The sequence below is a fragment of the Talpa occidentalis genome, unplaced genomic scaffold, assembly GCF_014898055.3.
Source record: "Talpa occidentalis isolate TD23 unplaced genomic scaffold, MPIMG_talOcc4v2.1 talOcc4.3, whole genome shotgun sequence".
Lineage (NCBI taxonomy): Eukaryota > Metazoa > Chordata > Mammalia > Eulipotyphla > Talpidae > Talpa > Talpa occidentalis.
The window spans coordinates 71296991-71314595 of NW_023603184.1; the positions used below are offsets into that span (position 1 = coordinate 71296991).

A 17605-nucleotide genomic window follows, 5' to 3' on the forward strand; every position below is an offset into this window, starting at 1 on the left:
TGAACAAAACCTGAATTTTGCTTATGTACTGATAAACAGAATAAACAGGATAATTTCAAATACTGACATGCTTATGAGAGAAAGGGGAAGTTAAGTGGGAAATGCATTTCATAAAATGGCCAACTGTGACCTGATCCCTACATTAGGATTGTGCATTGAAGAATGTGGAGTCAGCCATGGGAAGGTTTTGTTAGGCACACGACAAAGCATGCACGGAGACCTTGTGAGGATAGACTGAAATTAGGGGGAGGCGGGATGAAATGAGGTTGGGGAGGTAGCAGAAGGACAGCTCTGGCTAGGCTACTGACAGCTAGGGTAAGGAGTTTCAAATTACCCTGAACTGTAATGGGAATTCATTGAAATAAAGAGGACAGCTCTGGTAGGACTGTATAAATTGTCTTCCATTTCTTTCAGTGCCAGCATTCTGGCAGACCTACTCATATGTGGACCTTGGAATTCTAAGTGCCTGGTTGCATAATTTTTTTTCTTCGTAATAGTGAAATGACACGCCATTGTCACTGCCTTAATAGATTGATTCTTCATGATCAGGTCCTCTATCTGCTCGGCAGAAGCTCTACAGGCTTACTTCAGAAATACTGTGGGTTCAGTTCCAGACCAGTGTGATAAAGCAAGTCATACATGTACACGCCTTAATTTAAAAATACTCTGCTAAAAAATGCTAATCACCGGAACCTTGAGGGTGTCATCATAGCCTTTTTGCTGCAGGAAGGTCCTGCCTCTGTGTTGATGGGTGCTGACTGATCAAGGTGGTGGTTGTTGGAGATTGGGGTGACTGTGGCGTTTACTTAAAATAGGACAGCAATGAAGTTTGCTGCATAAATTGAATCTTCCACTCACAAAAGATTTCTCTATAGCCTAAGTTATTGTTTGATAGCATTTTATCCACAGTAGACCTTCTTTCAAAATTGAGTCTTCTCTCAAACCCTGCCAATGCTTGATCAACTAATTTTCTAAAATCCTTTGTCATTTCAGCAGTGTCCACAACATCTTTATCAGTAGATTCAATATCAAGAAACTACTTTTTTTGCTCATCCATTAGAAGCAACCCTTCATCCTTTGAAGTTTTATCATGAGAGTGTACAATTTAGCCACATCTGTGGCTTCCACTTATAAGTCTTGTTCTTTGGTTACTTCTGCCACATCTGCAGCTACTTTTGCCACTGAAGTCTGGAATCCTTAAACACTATCCATGAGGGTTGGAAAGAACTTCTTTCAGGCTATTGCTCATGTTGCTATTTTGATATCATCCCAGAAATCACAAATGTGATGGTGAATGTGCCAGAAATGTGCTAAAATGGTGACCTCTCTCCAGAAGGTTTTCCATAGGTTTGCCCATATCCATCAGAGGAATCACTATCTGTGGAACAATAACCTTATCAAATATATTTCTTAAATGGTAAAACTTGAAAATCAAAAGATTCCTTCATCTGTGGGATGCAGAAAAGATGTTAAGTTAGTGGGCATAAGAACATTTATCTCCATCACAGCTCTTGGATGACCAAGTACATTGTCAGTGAGCCGTAATATTTCAACGGAAATCTCTTTGTCTGAGCAGTAGTTGTCAACAGTGGGCTTAAAATAATTAGTAAACCCTATGGTTAACAAATGTGCTGTCATTTAGGCTTTGTGCATTCTTATAGTAATGACAGAGTTGATTAAGCATAATTCTGAAGGGCCCTAGAATTTTTTTAATAGTAAGTGAACATTGGCTTTAATTTAGCCACCAACTATATTATCCCCTAACAAAAGTCATCCTACCATTTGAAGTTTTGAAACTAGGCATTGAATTTTCCCCTCTAGCTGTGAAAGTCCTAGATGGCAGCTTTTTCATATAGAAGACTATTTCCCTACATTGAAAATTTATTGTGTAGTGTTGTTCTCTTCATCAGAGATCTTAACTAGATCTTCTGAATCATTTGCTGAAGCTTCTGCCTAAGTGCTTGTTACTTCACCTTGCGCTTTTTTGTTATGAGAGTGCTTCTTTCCTTAAATCTCAAGAAGAAACTTCTATCTTCAAACTTCTTCAGCTTCCTCACCTTTCTCAATCTTCACAGAAGGGTTTGAGTCTTGCTCTGGATTAGGCATTGGCTTAAAGGAATGTTGTGACTGTCTTGATCTCCTGTCCAGACAATTACAGTGTTATCCACTTCAACAATAAAGCTGTTTCACTTTCTTAACATTTGTGTGTTCACTGGAATAGTGCTTTAAATTTCCTTCAAGAACTTTGCCTTTTCATTCACGACTTGGCTTTACTGTTTGGTGCAGGAGTCCTACCTGTCAGCCTGTCTTACCTTTTGAGATGCCTTCCACAGTAAGCTTGATGGTTTCTAGATTTTCATTCAAAGTGAGAGATGTGTCTCAGGGAATAGGTTGACCCGAGGAGAGGGAGAGAGTCTGGGGGAATAATCAGTTAGTGGAACAGGCCACTCTGACTCCTGCATCGGTCCCTTGACTTTGCCTGGCGTGGTGAGAGGAAATTGAAATTGAGTAAGGTATGCCTAGAACGTAGCGGTGTTACCTATATTCCCAGTCTGTGCTTCTCTTTCTATCTCCTGCTCTCCCTGTTCTTTCCCCATTTGGGGGTGTGCCTAGAGTATTCTGTCTCCTCTTACTGTTCCTGTAAATTATTTCCGGAGCTCATAAAACCTTAAAGGTCACGTGTTATGTGGCATTATGAAATGCACATTCATGATTTGCATTATGACAAAGCCAGAATTTTCTGTGAGCTACTTTAGATTTGGAGTATAAATGAAAAAAAAATGAATTTATACTTCAGTTTTGGGGAACTTATTGTTTGTATTCATTTGTCCATTTACATTTATTAAACACCCTCTTTGTGCCTGACCTTATTCCTGGTGCTATTTTGTAAATGGTTATAGTCTTGAGCCTCTTAGGGTCTGTTTGATCTAGTAGAGGCAGGTTGACCTGTGAAGCAATGGGCACAAAATGTGTGAAGGGATCTTGTAAAGGCCAGTCTAGGTATCACGGGAGCATCAAGGAATCCTGTTTGTTCTCTTTGAGATGATGGAGTGGGGATGGGGTGGGATATTTTAATCTTTTCCTATACTTTCTCCATAACCAAATTATTTTCCCTTCTGTCTACTTGAAAAGTCTTTCTTCATATTCTTTCACATAATTTTGTAAACCCAGGCAATGTGTTAAGGTCCATGGGTGTTGTATTATATTATGCTCTATAACACATGACCTTTAAGGCTTTATGAGCCATGGGAATAATTTACAGCAAAAGAGTACAAGAGGAGACAACACCCTAGGCACAGCCCCAGATGAGGTAAGCAAAGGGAGGAGTGAGTGCAGAAAGAAAGCCAAAGGACTAGGAATATGGATAGCAATAATTTGCTGCATGTAGTGATTTGCTCCAGCAGATAGGAAAAAAAGATGGAATGATAGGGAGCCGAGGGGAAGAGTAGACAGTCCAATGTCCCTTTGAAATTTCAGGAAGCCCTTTGGAAAGGAAATCGCCATCCTCTGCCCCCAGTCAATTTGTGACAGCTCCCATCAGGGTGAAATGATTTTTATGGTTTTTCTCCTAGCCCTTTTCTCCTTCCTCTTCAGGATAACCTGTGCTTGTCAGACCTCCCAAGGCAGGGGATATTGGGAGGTAATAGTCACACAGTGCTAATGAAAAAGCAGAATGGTTGCCTGAGGTGGACTTGGTGGCCACCAGGTGCTTCTTTATCTGCCTGCCGCACAGCTCAGGAGGTCATGGCCCTCATGTCAAGTGCCTGCTTCTCTTTCTGTTTGTTCTTATTAATATGAGCACAGTGAGTACTCATCCCTCCAGAAGCTGCTGATTAGCACTCAGAGTTAAACTTCTCTATGCTAATGTGTAGTTTGCTGACTATAGTGCAGGCTGCCCTGGTTTGGTATGGTTCCTAAATTAATTATCTCCCTTTCTATGATTATTAATACAATGGTTGATTGATGAATACATGGACCTAGTTTCATAGTATTATCATCATTGTTATTATTGAACATCTTTGAAATCATCCAAACCAGGAGTGTGGATTTGTTAGTAATTGGACTCTGTCTTCCATTCCCTGCTCCCTGCCCAGTTACTATTGGCCAGAATTTTGTTTATTGTTCTCTTGCCTCTCTGCTTTGTGGCTGGTTCAGGGCTCAGTACCTGGCAAGGAATACTGCCGTAGACATCTGCCTCTGTAGCCCACCTCACTTTTCCCCCTTAATCCATTACTTTTTTCTTTTTTTTTTGTATGTGGGTGAGTAGGTGATGGGTGGGTGAGTAGGTAGGTGAGTAGGCAGAGAAAGTCCTTAGGGACCTTCCCTACTTGTGAGATCAGTGATGTACGTGGTTTTAGCAGGATCTTTTAAAATCAATCTTAATTCAATAAGGACCATTATTTCCTTTTGTAACAATTATTTTGTAATGTTCTCTTTCCCATCCTGAATGCATGTCAGATATTAAAATCTACTAGCACACACAATTTAAAAAAAAATCAATGCCATTTCCCAACTAATAAAAATGAAAAATAAAAAGAATAGAATGCAGATCAAATCATTATTTCATTATATAAATGCTTGCACCCAACTAAGAAAACAAAATGAATTTGTAAGATCCCTGCACTTTTTGGTAAAATCATCTATAAATGCAAAACTCCAAAATACAGGCTTGATTTGATGACGTGTGTTCCAGATGTGGCATTGTCATCAGTGATAGGATTTTTTTGAAAAAATGATTAATAGCTTGTGGTAAAGTTCAGAGGAAAAAAAAAAAGTATGTTCATGGCTCATTGTACATGAGGGTTGCATTCTGGAAAAATTTAGAATATGTTAACACTATGCAAAAAGAAGTTTGTCTCCATATTTGATCCTGATCAGTGAACACCACAGCAGGTCTGAACACCCCAGGGTGCTGATGTGGTATGCAGATTTCTGGTCCCTACCCTGGTGATTCAGCGGGTAGGAGATGGGCTGTGGAGGCTGCATTTTAATGAGCACTCCAGGTCACTCTCATGCAGCCCCTGGGTGCTGGTACAGGCTTGGAGACACATCACTTGAAACTGTCAGTCTTTACTTGCCTTAAATGCTCCCTGAGGGATGTTCTCAGGGTAAAAAAACTCTGATGGCTGCTTATTTTATTTATTATTATTATTTTTAATATTTTATATAATTCTTACATCATTTTTCATTTTTGCACAATGTATGCATTTTCATTTTGGTTATATTCCCCATACAATTGCACCCCCCTTATTTTGACCCTAATCCTTTTAATATTTGTTAAGAACAATTAGTCTTACAAGTCACCTTAAGGGTTAGTCACAGGAGGAAATTTTCAGAGCTCCTGTAAGGTACATTTCTTGCTTTAAAAAACAAAAGTGTTTTCAAAATGCTCACATTACGTGGCATTCTAAAGCTCAAGAGATACGAAGGGTCAAAGGATGAGGTAGTGTTCTCGAAAAGGGTGAGGGCTGATCTTTTCTGTCAGCTACTTGCTGTTTGTTATTGCAGGCACATCCCTCCACCTCCCTCGACCCATTTCATGACTCTCAGGGGGGACACGGGGCACTTGAGTTTAGTAGACTCCTTCCTCCATTAAAACAATATGGAAAATCAGGCTTCTTTGGTGGCGCAAGGGCTTAAGACACAACCTATGAAGCTATCCGCAGCCACTGCAGCACAAGTTTAATCCCCAGCCAGGGTACCCACATGGCACAGCAGACCTCTCCCGACTGCCTGCTGCTTCCCTCAGCAGTGTATTTCAGTCAAATCTGCCTGTTCTGTTCCCCACTCCGTCTGGTGAATCCTCTCACCACCAAACTGTCCCCCAGTTCTTGTATGCATAAATAAATAAATTAAAAACAAAAAAATATGGAAAACCATATTTTATGACTACATTCAGGGTGGATTATATTAACATTTTCTTTCTGATTTTAAAAGAATGAAAGCATTTTCCTGGGCCCCTAAAAGTTTGATGGATCTTAGGCATTGTGTGTGCCACTCCTTGTGGATAAACCGGCCTTGCACATTTCTCAACATACATTTCTTCACCTGAAAAATGGGGTGGCAGTTAAGTTGTGTGTATGCTGCAGGCATGAGATAGGACATGAACAAAAACCCTCTAGCATATCGTATGCCTGGCGGAAATTGGACTTCTTGTACGTGGGCTGGGAGGAAGCATGACATTTAAAAGCGAGGTTTTGTACAAGCACTTATGAATGGATCAGACTTGTCCTTTTCCTGCTTAATTTTTTTTAATTAATCATGGTGTTTACATGGAGATGCTCTCCCCTACTAATCTTTATTCTTATTCATGCCAACTCTCCTTTCCCATAGCCTCATGATTTCTACCATCTGTTGGGTTTGACACCCCTCCCACCCCTTTGGAGGATCATGTGGTCACGTACTCATCTTTCAGTGTAAAGTGAATGAAGATGCATTTGGTCTTACTACTGTTGGTAGTATTTCTTCATCTAAGTGCTAGAAGATGTAATTTTTGCCTGAGTGTCCTTGTTCTAGACTGAGAAGATCTTTGAAGAAGGTGAAATGAGAGACTCAAAAGAAAACTTGGGACTCGGCCAGTGGCTGGTATCCTGGGATTAAGTGAGAGCCTTAGCAAGCCAGAGGTCTACAAAGGAGCAGAAACAACCCGAAGGGGACAGTTAGCCAGCTGACTGGTGGAAAAGAGAATGGGGCACATCTATGGAGAGAGAAAAGAAGCCAAGATAGGGATTGAGAAAGAAAGGAAAACCCCTAACAGGGAGATCATGACTCTCTTCCTGTTGGAAACCAGGAAATCACTGTTATCTTTAAACCAAAGAGATGGAGTGAAGCAATACCTTTTAAGGTGAGCTGGCATTGTTCTAGATTGTCTGCTTGTGAACAGTATTTGCTGTGCTTCTGGTATGTCCTGGCAGGGGATATGGTGGCAGAAAGAGTCCTGCCCTCAGTGGGAGAGAAATCACCCCCTGCACTGACAAACAACTGAAACTGTTTCAGATACCTCTTTGTGCTCTGAAAAATACAAAGTAGGGCAGTATGGAAAGCATGCGATTGAGGGGTTGAGTTCTCTAATCATGGGCAATGACTTAAACATTTGAGGTGGGGATTCAGGGAGAGCAGGCACACGGATCTGGAGGAAGAGCGGATCTGGAGGAAGAGCGTTCATAGCAGAAGGGGCAGCAAGTACAAAGATTCTTAAATGGGAACAAGCCCGGCTTGTTCCAGGAGAGGATGGAAGGCTAGGTATGTAGTAATAAAAAGAGAAAGGAAATAGAGGTGAAAGACTAGGCAATGGCCAGATGGGGAAGATCATGGTCAAGTGTAGAGTTGGAGCATATCAGGGAGCCTCTGGATAGTTGACACCTTAACATGAGAGCTGATTTATACTTTAGAAAGTCAGCCAGCTGTCCTGTGGGGATGAAGGCTGGTTGGAGACAAGGGGAGGGGAGGCAAGCAGAGCAGAGCCTTGGGGTCTCCCAACATGGTGAGTTCTGGTAAAGAAGTCGCCTGGGGGATTGCTGTAGAGTCCTGAAAGGTAGATAAGTGAAAAGACCACAGTTATATAAAATTGAGATTACCATGAGTGAGACCATCCAGTATTTTTCTTTTTTCTTTCTGGCTTATTTCGCTGAGCATGATCCCTTCCAGCACCATCCATGTTGCTGCAAATTGCATGAGTTTATCTTTTTTGATTGCTGAGTAATATTCCATTGTGTATATGTACCACATCTTGATACAGTCATCTATTTTTGGGCACTCATAGCAGGAATTTAGAAAACCTAAATAAGGGACCAGGAAAAAGACTAATTATAATAAATTAAAAATCAAAATCAACAAGCAACTATAAACCAGAGACATACTATGGGGTGGGGGGGAGGAGGGAGTAGGATCAAAACAAGCGTGGTGGGAATTGTATGGGGACTATAACCAAGATGAAAATGCATACATTGTGCAAAAATGAAAAATAATGTAAAAATATATAAAATAAATAAAAGGAGAAAAAAAATTGAGATTGCTACAGAGATGACAGAAAACTGGTAGTATAACATGGCCCCAGAAGGAATGGTAACAGGTGCTTATAAGTGTGATGTTCCCTGCTCTAATGCTAGGAAAGCTACCTGAAGAGGCTGTTCCTAATTAAGGAATGTGGTCCCTTAGGTGCTTACATTGTCTTCTATTTGTGGTAGGGATTATTGGCTTTGTGAGCAAAGCCCTTTGACATTTGTGGATGGAGTGTATTCATTATTATTAAGAGAAGTTCTCTGAAATGAATGTCAGTTCTTTCCCCCACTTCTAGGATTTGCCTTAGAAATTACCATACAATTTATTTAACAAACTTGTGATAGGTAGGAGGAAAGAAAGGTAATTGCTAAAGGTGCCAGGTATTGCTGAATCTTAGCATCCTTTTATGTCCAGCAGACCAGTGGGGTAAGAGGGAAGCATTAGACCCAAAGGATCCCCTGTGAGTAGCGGGGACAGGCTATAGGTCCTTCATCTTGCCCTGGCCTTTTCCTGATCTGTAGCTTCCGTTTGGGAAGTAAGGGGAGTGAGTTAATTTCCTATCTATCACTGCTGCAACAAATTACCACCCTTAATGGCTTAAAACAACGTAAGTTTATTGTCTTATGGTTCTGAAAGCCAGAAGCCTGAAGTGTTTCATAGTATGATTAACACCCTCCTGAGATTTTAGGCTATAAAATCCTAGATCCTGGAAATGTTTCCTTCTATGGAAAAATAGACCTTTGCTGATGTAAATTAAGCATCCTTAGATGGGGAGACTCCTAGAGTATCAAGGTGGGCCTGAAATACCATCACTTTGTCCTTACCACAGAAAGGCAGAGGGAGATTAGACAGAGACAGAAAAGGGGAAGGCGTTGTGATCACAGAAGCAGAGACAAGTGCTATTGCTACATGCCAAGGAGTGCAGGTAGCCCCTCAGAAGTTGGAGGAACACAGGGCTGGTGGTCCCCTGGGTCACCTGGTGGGAGCACAAGGAACTGATTTGGAATTCTGAACTCTAGAACCATAGAAGTACAAATTGCTATTGTTTTCAGCCACTAGGTTGTGGTCACTTGTTATAGCAGCTTTAGAAACTAATCCAGAATCTTATGTGGCCTAAAATTAAATATTAGAAGGGCCATGTTATACTTTGGAGACTCAAGGGGACAATGTTTCCAGGTCTTGTCCTAGCACATTCCTAACTGCATGGCCCTTTTCTGTCTTCAGGCTAGCTGTTCTAGATACCTTTTAGACATTGACTCTTATGCCTGATTGTCCACATATAAGAGCCTTTTCAATTATAGCAGACCTGCCTGGATAATCCAGTACAGTTTTATTTTAAGGTTTTATGATTAGCACTTTAATTTTGTGACTTTAGTTCACTTTTGCCACATAAATTAATATACTCATAGGTTCTGGGGAGTCAGATAAGGATGTTTTGGGGGCATACTTTCTGCCTACCACAGGGGAGGCTACTATGTAAAAACCATTCGTAAGGTGAAGAAATAGGTCTTTCTCTCTGGGAAACCTAACTTGCCCTCTCTGAGGTTACTCTGACTTGGTTTTCTCCTTCTCCAACTACCTGAGCCTCCTTAGACTTCTCTGTTGTAGCCTCCAGGTTAAATTTTTCTCTCCAGGCACACTGTGAACTCCACAATGATCCTAATCTATTTTAAAAAAGACAGTTGCTTACTGGAGATACTGATCACTTGATTTTGCCAGACATAAAAGTGATTTTATAAAGCCCAGTAATGAGGCATGAACTTGGAAAGACCTACCTTCCTGAGAATCTCATATGTAGTGTCCCCGAGCTCAAACACCAGGCCACAGTGACATATGCTGTTTTTGTTTCTGACCATTTACTCTCTTTTGCCTGCCACCTAGCGCACCTCAGGAGTCCGGTGCCTACAGGCTTGGCAAAATGACTTTCCACAGCTCAGGGAGGTTTTAAGGGAAGAGATCTCTGTTGCCTTGTTGGCTTGTGAATCTTGGTCATAACAGTGGCCATACCTTGTTTGAAGATTAGAAGACCTTTGTATTGTACTTCTAAGAAATTTCACATTTGTCACAATGTCCTAACTGTCAGCTGTGTGACTGAATTCTAGCTAGGCCTGCTTGTGGAAGGTACAGAAAAATCCCCAAGGACACAGCGCATTCAGAAATTCCCAGAGCTTTCTGAATCTTGGCTGAATGTTGTTTTTTCTTTTTAAGTGGACCAGTTCTTTACAAACTTCAGGTATAGTTTTTATTATATTCAATTTACTGTCTATGCTAATTACATATTTTTCTTCAGTTGTATTCTAAGTCAACTCATTGATTTTAATTGAGCTTATCCTGATTGATCACAAACAAATGTTTCGATTTGTTGTGCTTGTGCATATTGAAATACTTAATGATTAGAAGAAAATGAATTTCTCTATAGTATGTGTGCCATAGTATATTGCACTCAGTGGTGGGGGTAGGGGGGATGACTTTCTGGGGTTTAGTACTCAAGGGAGAAAGAATCTTTGATTAAGTCTTCCTCCAGACTTCTGGGAGGTTCGGCAGTGAAAAGAATAGCTGGCTAGCTATTTAGAAGCATTTTAAGTAGACTGTCAATCAGGGAGTGGAAATGCCTTTATTCCCAACAGGTAAAAGGGTACATTTACTTATTCCAATATTGGCAATATAAATAACATAGATATGTATATACACCAAAAATTTTTTCTTTATTCCATTTGGAGAGAAAAGCAAAGGAAGAAATTAAATTGCTTCTACATGAAAACAGGGCCTTGACCTAGAGCCTAGGCGAGTCAAATAACTCATACCCAAGGGAAGCAAACATAATTAATAGAGCATTAATAAACATAATTCTCTATTTGGACTGAACTTTAAACAATTTTAAAAAATATTTTTCTAGTGGATTTTCTGTTTTAATACAACTTGATCTTACTCTCGGCCTCTGGGGAAAATAAACGAATTAAAGAGCAGAGAAAATCAATAAGGAGAGACCCAATGTTGCCATCCCTGTCAGTTTTCCTGCTCGGGGGTCTCTGTTCCCTCCCTATGAAGGGCCCACATGCATGGAAAGATCAGGCCTGTCCTGCTAGCTGGTGTAGCCAGCAGCCACTTGTCTTTCTCTTGCTTTTGTATCTTTGTTGGAAATCAACGGGATTGTGCATAGAATTGGCTTGTTCATATAATGCCATGAAGCACCTTAAGATTAAGATGTTTTGCTTTGGGAGAATGTCAAATAAGAGTTCTTTGGAACTTGGGGCATCTGCAACCTCCTCAGAAATCAAATATAGTTTTATGTGGAAAAATCACAGGAAAGGCTTGCAATCTGGTCCTTTCTTTTCTGTTTTCTTCTTCTTCCCCAGAAACATGCCTTTTATTACCCAATTGTAATGTATTAAACTTTAGTTTTCTAGGGAGCAGAAAGATGTCAATAAGACCTTGAGACTTGCCTGTCTGTTGAGTGATAGTGGGAAATGAACCAGCTTAATGCTGAGCTCTCCTTGGTATAGAATGCTGATTTGCTGAAGTCGATGCTTGCATGAAATGTTTGACTCATCTTCTTTTTGACATTGAGATTCTATTTTGCTCATTGGAAGAGACCTGTCTGGACAGGCCTTTTGAATATTTGCATTTTATTTTCAGAGAAACCTTGCTGCTGACCTCGGTGAAAATATCACTTTGCATTCCTCCTCACCTCATTTTCTTGGGGAAAGAGAGTCAGCAGACTGACAAACTGCAGCAAATGGCACGATTGAGCTGAAATTACAGTTCGATAGGTGGCTCAGGGGGTGAAGTGGCATTTAGTCTAATCAGGTATTGGGCTGGTTTGGGAAACATTTAACACACCCAGTACCAAGACATGGGCTCTCCTCTGTGTTGTTCATACAGATGAACAAGGTCAGTGTCATGTGCTCTCAGGCCCCAGATGAACTCTCATCCAACTTCAGTCTGTGGTTCTGATCTACTTCATAAAGGCCATGATTGGAGGAATAGATGAGGGGGGAAAACTCAAACTTCAAGAGCCATCATGAAACCTGAGCCAACATTTTGCCCAATCAATTTTTAAATCCAAATATGGGGAGGTTTCGAGACTAAAAGATTTTTCCCAAGACCCGCAATCACCTAGTGCTTGAGTTAACTAGAAAATTTTCAAGAGTTGCCATCATTGAGAACCAAGATCTACTCAACAGTTTGATAGTCATTGAGGCAAGCTATGACTTATCAAGAAAACAAATGCTTTTGATTAAAAAAAAAACTTTTTATTCATGTAATATGCATGCAGAAAAGCATACATGAATGACAAGCTTGTACCTTGATGAGATTTCACAAATTGTATACACCACCTAACTACCCAGAATAACAAACAAACATTGCTGACACTTCAAAACCTCCTCAGGCATTTGTGTTCTTGTGATCACTACCTGTTCTGCCTACCCAGTAACTGTCCTGACCTCCAAGAGCATAGGTTGATTTGATATCCTTTTGGCTCTATATAAATGAAAGTGATGCTGTTGTGTGCTGTTAATTTAGGCCTTGAACCATCATGAGATCTTGCCCTACGAAGGCATAAAAAGGAATTCTCAGACATTTTAGATAAGCAGAGAGAAACTTTGTTCAAGAAAGTAAAGTTTATTTAAAGAAAAGTTTATTTAGAGGAAAAAGAATAAAAGTGAAGACTCCAAGGCAGCAATGCCAAGGCGGGGCAGAAGATGCCATGTCTAGGGGCCCATGTCTATGGGATATTTAAACCCTTTTTTCTCTATTATAAAATCTCATCCTCCTGTTTCCCAGCTCTTACCTTAGAGTTTACCTCCCCTGTCCAAGGTCTTATTCTCTTAAGTTTTACCATCTTTGTTTAGTCTTCCTTGACTTTCTGACCTTATCTCTGGGGAATGTTTTGTTTAGCATTTCTTAGAATTTATTGTCCTTATCTCAGAAGCCTCTTTAACTCCCCCAAAGACCCTGCCTGTACTGTCCCTGAAGCTGCCTAATTAACCCTAACTTTCCCTGTGTACTAGCATGTGTATACTATTTTGGTTTTTTCTTTTGCTCAGTAGTAAGATGGTGAAACTCAATTATACTGTTGTCGATAGTTGTAGCCCAGACATTCTTTCTTCAGACCATGCTGTGGAATTTCAACAGTGAATATGCTGCAACTTGTGGATCCATTCTAGCATAATGAGAATTTGGTTTGTAATATTTGACTATTATGAATAGTGCTTCTGAAAACATTGTAGTATTTGGTTCTTAGTGAACATAGGTCCATATTACAATTGTGTATATACTTAGAAGTAGAATTGTTCTATCATAGGAGCTGCACATGTTCAGCCTTATGAGATAATGCCCCTTACATGGTTTCCTCAAGTTATTCTTGCCCAGTAGTGTATAAGAGCTTCCCTCTTTCACCTCCTTACTACACTGGGCATTCCCATCATTTTTAGTATAACCTTTCGGGTGAGTGTGTTGTGGTTTTAACCCCATCCTTTATTTGATTCTGAAGGTCTTGGTTATGTGCTTTTGTTAGTGTGTGGGCTGAGGGATACTATGGGACCCCCAAACTTGCACACTCTATGGGTTCTGCTATTTGCCACATAAAGACAAAGCATACTCTTACTGTGAAAGAATTTTAAAAGAGTAATGTGCATAGAAAGGGAAGAGAAGAAAGGATAATAGTTTTCCAATTAACACCCAAAGTTACCCATCCCCTTGTGGGTAAACGCCCAGCCAAACACGGTTGGTCCAAGTGGGGCCACTGAGGCCCAAAAGCTTGCCACAAGTCTAAGGGAGCCGTAGATGGCACAAGGGGCCATGCAAGTCTGGGATGGAAGAAACAAAATACAAATCAATGTAATGACTGCCATTGTCAACCTCCCCATTGATCTCTCACTCACATTTCTTGCAAATGTCTCTACATGTCTCGACTGGTGCAAGTCCACAGCTGAGAAGCTGGTGGGCCTTTATCACATATCTCTGCTCCACGTGCCTGCTCCGCATGCCTCCTCCACGTTCTCTCCAAGTTTTCATCAGCTTCTCCTTGCTCAGTTCTATCCTTCATTAAGTGGGGCAGGGGATATAGAACCTCCCCTTTTTATGGAGATGACACTCTGTAACACTCTAGCTGTGTGCTTATTATGGATTTTTATAATCTTCACCCTTTGTAGATGGTGACCGTAGAGGCTGATGTGTTCTTATAGACCATCATCTCTGTTATTGTGCAAAAGAGAAGATTGTAGGGTTGGTGTCTTATGCAGAATAATAGTCTGTTCTCATATTTTTCATTTGTTGTAGTGAGATCAGTAGAAGTGAGGAACAAAGTCTAAGTAAATCCATTAATTTGGTCTGATTGAATTGATTAACACCAAACCTGGACACTTAGGTCCTCTACTGGGGAATTAGTGAAGCCTGATCACATGGAGGTCCTGTGAGACCAAACTTGATATTCAGGTTTTGAGTGGGAAATTCTCCTGATGAAATTCAGTACACTTACAGGTTAGAGAGATTGCAAAGAAGAAAAATGAATGAAGTCGCTCAGAACCACTTGACAATGGAAAGCACAACCATGGTCCACGGTGTTACTTTTTACCAGGGAGTCGAGGATTTTTTTTTCTTGATTGAGGCAATTTTATGATCTGCAGAATTTACTGTCACGGTCCGGAAGGAAATGAAGTCTTAACTAGGAAGTAGTCCTGGTCAAGAAGGCCAAAGAGACCTAGTAGTCTTATGTAAGCAGGTAATATGATTCTTTCTCTGGCTGTTTTCCTGAGAGTTTTACACCCAAAATAAGAAGGAGATTAATGAAGAGAGATTTGGCATAGTTTTTTATGTTGCTGCCTTAACCTTTTCTGCTCTTCATCTAGGGATCATCTTAGGTGCTCAGTGGGAGGGAGGTCTGAGGGAAGTCTCCAGAGTGGGGAGGTTGGATACTGGTGTTTGACAGTTGAGCATCAGCTAAACACTGAGAGCTTCAGTGTGTACACGATTGGAGTCTTGCTTATCATACAGATGCTTTTGCCAGAAAATAAAACTACTGTAGGCTTCACAGAAGACTAATTTGAGCAGGATCTCAGTGACTTACTTTCTCATTAATGACCCTGTGGATTGTAGGAGGTTGGTATTCTTTCTAGGGAGAAGTTCCTGAATGTTGGTAGGGCCCTCAGGGGCCCCATGTCAGTCATACCTGGTTTGGTGTTGGTTGTAAGTTGAGTAAGTATCTGTGTTTTGGGGATATGACTGCCAAGATTTGCAGTATTGTTGTTATTGCAAATGTGGCATTATATTGGGCAAAAGGGGTTGAGTATGGTTGGAAGAAATCTTTTTTGAGCTGATCTAGGTGCCTGGGACTGTGCCAAACTTGGGACTGTTGTCTTATGTTACCCTATTCAGTCTCCTTTGATTCTGCATTTTATATAGCCTGTAAAATTAATGATTGCATAGATAGCCTAGACCTACCTGGGAAGGGGTAAGGTAAGTAGGCGTGGCTAGCTGAAAATGGAGCAGAAAGCTGCCCTCAGGAGGAAATACATGGTGGAGAGACACTGCATCAGCCACCAGTGCAGCAGTTGCCCTCAGCCGTGAATTTCTGTCTTATAAGAAAGAACAAGGCTGGGTTCTTATCTGACCTTTGCTACATAAAAGACAAGGGCTTTATAAGGTCCCTCTGATGGAGTTACATGAGGGCAGAAGACATATCTTTCGTGTCTTCAATTCAGTATGAAGAACTAGACATTTTGTTGACCGAATTGGGGGAAACAAAGTTGAAAGGGAAAAACGAACTATAACTTATTGAAAAAATTTTCTGTCCTTTTCCAAACAGATTTGACATTATCACCGGAAATTGTTTCCATTTGTTGAGAGCTGGTTCACAGGAGGGGCTGTGCTTAGAGGGTAGATAAGATAGGCAATAATTGCTTGCTGTTACTATTGTTACTGGCTACCATGAGATATAAGGAGAAATGGTCCTGGTCTCCCTCTCTCTCTCATTCCTTCCTTCCTTTCTGAGGAAAGAATGCACAGTGGTTGTATTATAGATGAGGCTGACAATCCACATCAACTTCAAGTGAATCCCATGTTAAATGCAGAAGCATTTTGTTCAGATGCCTTAAAACAGACCACCATATACTTCTTAACACATTGCCATCCTGTGCTTAAGAACTGTGGTTCTCAGTATGGCACAGAATAAAAATAGGCCCTGTCTTGGGAAACCATTGCCATTTGTTAGGCTGTTTATTCATTCATTGTTACCTATAGCTATGTTACTAGCTACTCTACTACTTAATGTTCTGACATGATACATCTTTATAGGTGCTCATGAGTCTGTAACTCAGTTGGGTGGTTCTTTGGGTCTCCAGTGGGTTCATTCATAGCAGTAGGGCATCAGTCTTCTCACCTTAGCTGGGCTTTATTACAGTTCTGGGTGATGGGCTGGCTGAGTCTGGTCTAGGATGATCTCAGCTGGGACAGCTGGGCTTCTTCCCACATGGACAGCCCTCTTAATCTAGCCCAGATTAGTCTTGTGGTTCTAAGAGGGTCAGCAGAAGCAGGCAATGAAGGCCTTTTGAGGCCCAGGCTCTGAGACAGTGTGCTGTGACTGCTGCACTACGGCCAGAGCAAGGTACAGGACCAGTCCACTTTAAAAAGCCCGGAATAGAAACTTCTCTTAATGGGAGTTACTGCAGAGTCTGATTGCAACGGACGTAGATTCAGGAAGACCATTAATTGGGGCATCAATTTCATTAGTCTTCTACATTCATTTTTTATTCTTTCACTGCCGAATCCTTCCTGTGGTCCCATAAACAATCTATCATCCTCTTGTTCCATTCTTTATTAATTAAAACTCAGGAAGGACTATGGACCACTCACTGCATAGTCTATGAGGAAGTCAGCAAGATGAGTAAGATACCAGTGCCGCCCGCACGATTCATAACCAAAGGGGTGGGAGAGACAGACTTGAAGGCCAGGAATGAGAAAATTCGATTATAACCAATTTAAACCTCAGAGTGGGCTGTGAACCAAGTCTGTGACTGGAGTCTTTCCAGACAAGGAATGGCTGGATAGAAGGGTGAGAAGCATGGGAGGGCCTGCAGCCCTGTGGGCAGAGGGCCTCAATGGCTGCCTCTGTAATGCCGACTAGGCTTGGGAGTGGCAGGAGATAAGGTTGGAAAATGTTCTTGGGCTAGATGGGAAAAGCCTTCTGTGAGGGTGTAGGGCTCAGGTGTTACTGTCTTTCATGGTCCCGAGGCAGGTGTTACCAGATTTTTTTTTCTTCCCCATTCTGGGAAGTGCAACCTTGGTGCAACTACGCATGAAAGCATAGGTCTGTGAATTCCAAACTGTGCTGAGGTGACCTTGGGGTGCCACAGGAAAGCCACAGATATTTCGAGGGATATTGAAAATTGTTTGAGGAAAACAGCTATGTCAGCCAGACACCACATACTTATTGTGAAGTTGTTCAGACCTAACAAGTTAGTAGATGGAGCTTTGAATAGTGATTTCTTTTTGCCTATGGGTATCACGAAGACATTTGTGAATGATACAGTGTAGTGAAATGGAAAGTTTGGGAAGCACTGGTGACATTAGAATCCTGCCTCTTATTAGAGCTGCTGTGACCTTG

The 17605-nt window shown here is 41.1% G+C and overlaps 1 protein-coding gene across 10 annotated transcripts in view; it reads left to right on the forward strand.

Moving 5' to 3' along the window:
* The window catches only part of MGAT5 (alpha-1,6-mannosylglycoprotein 6-beta-N-acetylglucosaminyltransferase), a 320132-nt gene that overhangs the window by 71783 nt on the left and 230744 nt on the right, over positions 1-17605 (forward strand). The window lies entirely within an intron of this gene.